The 8,204-nt window shown below is 40.8% G+C and overlaps 1 long non-coding RNA gene across 1 annotated transcript; it reads right to left on the bottom strand.

Moving 5' to 3' along the window:
- Positions 1 to 3,035: 3,035 nt before the first annotated feature.
- Positions 3,036 to 3,541, bottom strand: LOC107554895 (uncharacterized). Its single transcript, XR_001605115.1, has 3 exons — positions 3,438 to 3,541; positions 3,238 to 3,323; positions 3,036 to 3,070 (listed from the first exon to the last, which is right to left on the bottom strand). It is a non-coding gene; the product is annotated as an uncharacterized lncRNA (long non-coding RNA).
- Between the last annotated feature and the right edge of the window lie 4,663 nt (positions 3,542 to 8,204).

The following is an 8,204-nucleotide window of genomic DNA, read 5'->3' as shown; positions in this document are numbered from 1 at the left end:
GGTCTGAATACTTACGGTACCCACTGTATATATTGTGGCGGGGTGGAAGCATGACACGACAATGACAGCTTAGGTTAAGGCCCCGGAGGGTGGATTTATTAAGTGACAGGTGACTACGTGTATGGTGATGGGGCTCTAGCTCACTGAGGTCCTCTCGGTCGTGTCCAGGTGCGGGTGAATCGGTGCCATGCTCGGTCGGTCACTCAGTGCTTTCTGGAACGGAATAGAGATAGTGTTAGTTCGCTGTCTCATGGAGAGGCTTCTCACCCTTCGTCGGTGAGCACACTGCTTATCTGCCGGTGGGTTGATGAGCCCCAGGTGTGGCCGATCAGCCCTTAGTGCTCGTGAGCAGGTCCGGGTTGATGTCCACGACCACCGTCTCCACCGTGGTGAGGGCGGCGAGCTGGTCCCTTGTCCCCACACATTTCTTCAGCAGGTTAATGTGATATAGCTGGTCTGCCTTCCGCCTTCCCGGCTGGCAGATACGGTAAGTGACGGGACCGATTCTCTCCGTGACGGTATACGAGCCTTGCCAGCTGGCCAGGAATTTGCAGGCTGAATTGGGGACAAGGACCATCACTCCGTCTCCCGACTGGAATTCTCGAGGCTGGGCGGCTCGGTTGTAATGCCGCTGCTGCGCCTGCTGGGCCTTGGTGAGGTGCTCCCAGACTAATGGCATGACCTGGTCGAGGATACGGGACTGTACGAGGCTGACCACACTGCCGGAGTCCAGTAGAGCTGGGAACGGGCGGCCATTGATTTTAACCTCCACTTCTGAAGCCCCCGCGGGCAGGTCACGGTGCACGATACAGCCTGCCAGCCACGTCCGTACAGGAGGTGTGGGTACCTCTGTTGGCATGGGCTTATCCCTCGGCGCGGAAGCCACCGGCCTGACTACTGGTCGCGGGGTGCCCTCCGGCGCATGTCACTCCTGGACCACCCTCCGGGGAAACGGCGGCGCTCGCTTCCCCGCATCCCGGTGTTGGGCCGCATCCACCAGCTCCACAGCCTCAACAATCCCGGTAATGGTGGCGGGGTTCCGCATCCCAACCCCCTGGCGGTGGGTCCTCGGAAGAGCCCGGAGGAACCGGTCGATGACGACGTGCTCCGTTACCTGGGCCGCTGTGCTGTCAAACGATTAATTTCATCCAAAATAAAAGTTTTTGCTTACGCAATATATGTGTGTGCTGTGTATATTTATTATGTATATTTAAATACACACACATACAGTATATATTTATATAATTTTTATTATATAAAAATAGAATTAATATAGAAATATAACATATTTTTCTTAAATATATACATGCATTTGTGTGTATTTATATATACATAATAAATATACACAGTACACACACATATATTACATAAACAAAAACTTATTTTGGATGCAATTAATCATTTGACAGCACTAATATATAATAAAAATAATAATAAAAATAATAATAATAATAATAATAATCATCATTTAAAAAATCATAAAATATGTTTTATTCTGAAGCAATATTCTTATCAGTTTTCTATCAGCTGTAACATATAAATCGGCATGCTTTTTATATTTAATCCAAGGGCATTTTTTACCTTTATAGAGGGCATTTTCCCCCTAACCTCATTAATACTTCATCTTTCATTTCAAATTCTTACATTTAATCTACAAATTCATTGAATAATGTTATGAGATTATTTTAAATAATTTTGAATATACAAACAAGAAATGGTGGAAATTATACATTTAAACAAAATTAAAACACCAGTAGGTGCCAGTAGTGAGCGTTTAATGAGTGATTCATTGAGTCGTTCATTCAAACGATTCGTTCAAATGGCAGATTCATCAGATGTTTATGCATGGGCTAATGCAACTTTGACTCAACCGATTTGTTCAGAACACAGAATCATTCAGCAATGAATCGGCTGGTTTCTGTGAGATGAGCTATGTTTCTGCCTAAAATGTAAGTGACCTAATATTATTGTACTTGCTTATTGAAATGTTTATTGAACTATTAAACAGCCGTAATGGTGAAAACGTTGTATGATGTTGCCTAACTAACTGTATTTTAAATGTACAAACTTTTCATTTAGATTTTTTACCCCAGCATGCTCACTTGTCTGGCGTTAATGAAACGTTAATGTCGAGCCCCAGAGTCAATGTGCCGGGGCTCAAACCCCAGACGGCCCCGGCCCAATTTACACCCTGGTCGTAAGCAATGACCCTGCTTATTTGGCATGCCTGCCTCCTTTATGCTGTCCATTTCCTATTTCCTGTCACGTGATCAGTCACATGGCAGGCAGACCCAGACTCATTTAAAGACATACACACATTAAAATGGTTAAAGGGGTCATATGATGCTGCTAAAAAGAACATTATTTTGTGTATTTGGTGTAATGAAATGTGTTTATGCGGTTTAAAGTAAAAAAAAACACATTATTTTCCACATACTGTACATTATTGTTTCTCCTCTATGCCCCGCCTTTTTGAAACGCGTCGATTTTTACAAAGCTCATCGGTCTGAAAAAGCGAGGTGTGCTGTGATTGGCCAGCTATCCAATGCGTTGTGATTGGCTGAATACCTCAAGCGTGTGATGGAAATGTTACGCCCCTCACATACTGTTGATGCCGTGTCCCGGCCGGAGCGATGAAACAAAAACATTAAAACCCATTACAAACGAGGCATTTGCTGCATCCAGTGGGGACTTAATTAGTGATTATAATAACTTATATTGTCTTTTTACGCGTTGTGTTGCATTGCATCGCGCCGCGTAAACATAAAACTCTGTCTGCATTTGTGATCAGAGAAATGACAAACAACAAGTGCTACTCTACTGTCCAAAACTCGCGTTTGAATCATCAGTGGCAAAACCTTGAAATGAAAATGTACTTACGTGAGTCAGAACTGCCGGCATTTTAGTCTAACGTTACTCTCCCAGGATCAGTAAACAGTCCTCCACAAAATGTGCTGCACATGTGATACACCTTGGTTTATAACAAAAGTTAATATTCATAGGATATGTGTTTGTGATAATACGCAGTCGTTTATTGCCTCTAGAGCCAAGTGTTTGGGGTGAGTAGAACCTGTATTTTGGAGAGCGGGATGATATGTGAGTGAACGGCTACATAGTCACAACAAAGAAAAACATGGTCAGCATATTCCCAACAGTTCTATCATCTTTATCCAGACAAATCAAATCCAAAGTTTTCAAACCTATTTGAGATATAACAGTGAAACTGGGAACACTCACGATAATCAAAAACTCTGTCATTAATCTTGCTGGTTCCCTCAAGAGTTAGGATTTGTTTAACAAGAGAAGAGATACCATACGTATTTCTGCAATGAAAATGAAATGCATATGAATCAATTAGTGATTCAATCATGATGTTCCATTTATGCACACATATCATTAGGAAATTTAGCAAGTGATATGATGTCAGTGTCACTCACTGGTAAGAGAAAGGAAGAAATATGTGCTTCTCTGTGCAAATGGCAGAGGTCATGTGCTTCTCCTCGTTGTCGAACTTATAGTTGCAGGTCTGGGTACTGCCAATCAGCTTGGACAGAGGGTATTGCTGTTGACAAATAAATATATATTTTATATAAATACATTATCTGTTTCTCTCGTCAGTGGCAAATCCTTTAAATATAAAAAACGTACTTACAGTCTCTGAGTCAGAGAACAGCCGGCATTGTAGTCTACTCTTCCAGGATCAGGAAACAGTCCTCCATATAATGTGCTGCACACATCTGAATATTTGGGTTGAAGGGTCCTTGAACAGTGTTGTAAATACAACTTAACCACTGATTTGTAGTCGTGTCCACTTTTCGAAGACCAAACAAAGTAGTTTCACTTTCACAACAAAAAACACAGCGGCCTAGCGTGAGGGGAAACCCCAGCTTAGCGTGTGCTGAGGCCGGGCTAGAGTGAGCTGAGCCCGGGCTAGCGTGAGCTGAAGCCCCGGCTTAGCGTGCGCCAGGGCTTGATAGAGTGAGCTAAGGTGGCGGGGTCGAGAACGGCGCGTCCGGCGGATGCGACGAATGAGCGGCAACCACATGTGACGAACCCCGGGCTGGACTCTGCTTTGTCCACGGTGAAAGTTGATGTATTCCCTCAGCGACCAGCACAGATCAGCTCTAGGCATGACGAAGCGGATATCTTCCTCTTTTGGAAGACCAAACAAAGTAGTTTCGCTTTCACAACGAAGCACACAGCGCCTTCACGACATGGCTGCAGCGTCAACAATACTACAGTGAGAATGAAAGTTACGCCTTCTTTCTTTGCGTGAACATTTGGGCGGCGTTATGCAAATCTTCCCACATAGTGAGGTAGATATGTGGGGGATTGTTAGAACGAGCCGTTTTAGATATGGCTGAACTTTTATAAAGAATATCTCTTTGGATTTGAGACTTTAGTCTTTGCAACTTTACAGATCTTCTTTATGCACCAAGAGCTTGTAACACTCCAAAGAGAAAGGAAAAATTAAAATCGCATCATATGACCCCTTTAAGAGGAATAAAATGGCTAAGACAACATGAAAACCTATTAAAACGCAAATATACATAAAATCATTATAATACATTGAGCAGGTTAAAATATGTGTCCTGTGTGACAGTGTCACAAGTGTTTCTTGTTCACTGATGTCTCTCTTTTTTGAGAACAGTGAGTAAGTTTGAAGTGTGTGACTGCTTTAAAGGCTTTTCCCACCTTTAAAGGCTATCTTGTGAAAGATGTGTAAATGTGACTCAAGTCAAGTTTATTATAATGACACCAAAATGTTATTGTAACCCATCATGAATTTTAGACGATTTTTGTTCTTATTGTTTCGCTTGATAAAAAAAAGTCATGCTCAGCAGGTCACACAGTGGAGGAAAAATTATATCTGCCTCCATATTTGTGAGGAAAACACTTAATCTAGTTGGTTAATAAACCTAGCATTGTGTATTGTGAATATTATTTGACAAATTGCTTTGTTCCTCTAAACTTTAAACAAAATTTAATTTGCTTAAACCAAACTCCTGCAAGGAATTTGCACGCGTTTTTCTTTTACAATAATCCATTACATTTGTCACAATATGAAAGAAAAAATATGTTGCTACTTCTGTTTCATCGTAACTTTTTCAACACAATAAGACCTCTTCAATTTCCAGTGATTTGGTGCTTTTTATTCAGTGATTCAGTGACTCATAACATAAAAGATGCTCAATTACCGACATCTACTGTGAACTATGTATTCTTTATGTCTGAATGAATCTTTCTGGTGAATAGATTCAAAATACTCAAGTCATAAGGGTGAATCAAAATTACTACCGCTGCTGTTCAGGTGAATAGGTAGGTAATTAATTGGTGAACAACAGTATTGTAATAGCACAATGTGCATTTAATACTTCAAATATTTCAATATTATGCATAGTCATGTATACTTACAGAGTATACAGATGAAGACTGTAACTTGACTGCACAAAAAACTCTGCAGCCCAAACATAATGGCCTGGACTTCAGACTTGATTCAGATTTGAACCTGCATCATGACGCATGTCATCTACCACTGTGCCACAGACCATAATATGGGTTTATATCAAGAGGCTAACTGTCTCTCTTCAATTCCACACTTTAATGCCACTACACAGGAGAAAAGTTTAATTCCTTGGCCTAGGGATAGAGCACACTTTCAGGAAATGATTTGCAAAGCCCTCGGATAAAGTGGGAGATATTAGCAAGACTGGCGCACTGATGACATGCGAGCATAGCGCCATGCAGTTAATGGGAAATGGGATCTGCAAAGGCAAGGAACACTCAAGCTCTCTCTAGCACACCATAGTGATGCTCGGTCATCAAACAAAAACATCAAGACATCATCAAGCGGGTATGTTGTGTGTATTCGCAGGTGCGCTGCCATCTTCTTGAGTGCCACTGAGAGAGGCTATGAATGTATCTGTCAGTCTTTTTGGAGGAACTTTGAGAGTCTGTTTTCAGGCCATTTCATGTCTTTATAAATGTAATTTTGTGTGTGTGTGTGTCTGTGTGTAATATGCTCAACAGTTTGCCCTGCGCAAATCTTAGGATAGGAGAGAACTGTGAGGGGAAGATGTGCGTAATCCTCATTTTTTATTGATGGAAAAAGGCGGGGAGGGAGAGAGAGAGACAGAAAGAGAAAGGGGGGGAAAGATAAGAGAGAGAAATGGTTTTAGCATTTTTCCTTCATATTGAAGCTATGTGGATCACTACTAGTGCCACTATTGGTGATATACAGAGCCCTACCCTGTAACATGAACTGTTTAAAACACTCACGCACACGTCGACGTGCACATTCACAGCATGAGAGAGAGAGAGCGAGAGAGAGAGAGAGAGAGAGAGAATAGAATGTGTCTGAATGAAGGGTGAAGTGTTTTCTCCCCCTACTGACTAAAAGCAATTTACTTCTTATATTCTTCTCATATTTGACCAACGTGCACTTGCAGCCACACACACGTGCACGGCATGCCTCAGCGGTCAAGTAAAGGGAAAAAGAATGTTCAGGAGACAATAACACGCTATACTAGTGACAAACTAGTAGAGTATCATTTATCTTCAGCATGCATTTCAGCCTTTGATTTCGTTACTATAAAAATAACTTATTGGTATTAACAGTTAACTGTCTTTCCGTGTTTCTGCAGAACGTCAGTTGTTCTCACCTCTCTCTGACCCCGTACTTGTTGCACTATGAAGTACTACCAGCATATCTTCATGCGAAGTATAAGTAGTTAATGGTTCACCATAGCAAAGCAGAAAAACACAACTTTCATGTAAGTGCTTTAACCTCTGCATTAAAGGTAGCACCTCCTTTTGAGTAGGACTTTATTGGTTCAAGTATGTGTCAGCAAGGATCTGTGGGCGTTTTCTGCAGGCCCAGTTACATCAGTAGTTTATATATTTCTTTCCTGGAAACACTGCAATATTTATTTGTATATAGATATTTTCTGTATGTGTATGAGCATGTTGCTAGAGTGAACACATCGCGATAAATTCATTAGACATACCTGGGGGATTTAAGACAAGTTAGGATATTCTAACTTTGTAGGGGTTATTTATGGCGTTTTTCAAAAACATGGAATTCAAATTCATCTTAGGTGTTCTTGGGGGGGGGGATCAGGACATTATTAAAAAAACGTTTTTGGGAATACAAAATATTATTAACTTTGTACTTAAGTTAGAAAAATAAAACTTAAAAAAAATGTATTCTTAAGGTGGTTTAGTAAATCTGGCATGTGGTTGTTCTTTAGTTAGCCATTCTCATTCCTAATTGTTGTTTTGAGATCCATCATGTACATGAGATTCAGATTTGTTTTGCAGATTTGATACCATTTGTCATTCTTTCCATTAAATTGTGATGACAGGAGGATCTCTGCTTCATCCTATTATGAAGGTTTAGCACTCCCTGACTTCAGCAAAGTCAAACTTAAAGGTGCTGTATATTATTTTTTGAATGTACTTAAGCATTAAAAATATCACATGCTTGTAGATATTTAGGAAACATTGTCGTTTTTCATGCAATTTATGTTAGGCCAGCACACAAACTTCACAATACATCTTCCAAATATGGTATTGCTGTAAATTAAATTTATATCACACAATGGCATGATTGAGGCATCTTGTGCCAGATTGAGGACACATAAGAGGAATGAGCACAATTGACAGTGGAAGGCAATAAAGCTAGGTTGTTGTAAGTTGATTTTACGTCGGGTAGAATCAACGATCTCTGACCCAGTTAATTTGCGATGTGTTTTCTGCCAAGTGGCAACCCTGGGTGTCAAAATACTACTGGGTAAATTGGCAGTGGGCGGAATCACACAGACCAAAACAAAAACAGATATTCCGACAGGAAAGACATGTTTCAAAGTATAATACCTGGCTGTAGGATTGTTTTTTGAAGAAACAAGTGAGAATCCTCCCTTAGCATATCCAAATCAAAGCTTAATTTATTTTTCATCAGCAATAGGTCTCCTAAAACCTGATCAAATAAATCGCTGAGTCTGTCTCTCTGTCTGTATGTCTTCTAAGCACATCTCATCACATTTATACAAGTCGGCACATCTGTGTGTGTGTGTGTGCATTTTGTGGAGTGTTTGTACTTTGAATCTGACATGAAAAGGCACTTCCATGCCCAAATATTACCTTTCTATAAATAAGAGGATGACGTCAAACAACATTTATCTCAGTTGGCCAGTTTACCATGA

The sequence above is a fragment of the Sinocyclocheilus grahami genome, unplaced genomic scaffold (assembly GCF_001515645.1).
Source record: "Sinocyclocheilus grahami isolate Dianchi unplaced genomic scaffold, SAMN03320097.WGS_v1.1 scaffold518.1, whole genome shotgun sequence".
NCBI lineage: Eukaryota > Metazoa > Chordata > Actinopteri > Cypriniformes > Cyprinidae > Sinocyclocheilus > Sinocyclocheilus grahami.
Note: the sequence above shows the minus strand (reverse complement) of the source record. Positions and strands in the feature narration are given on the sequence as shown.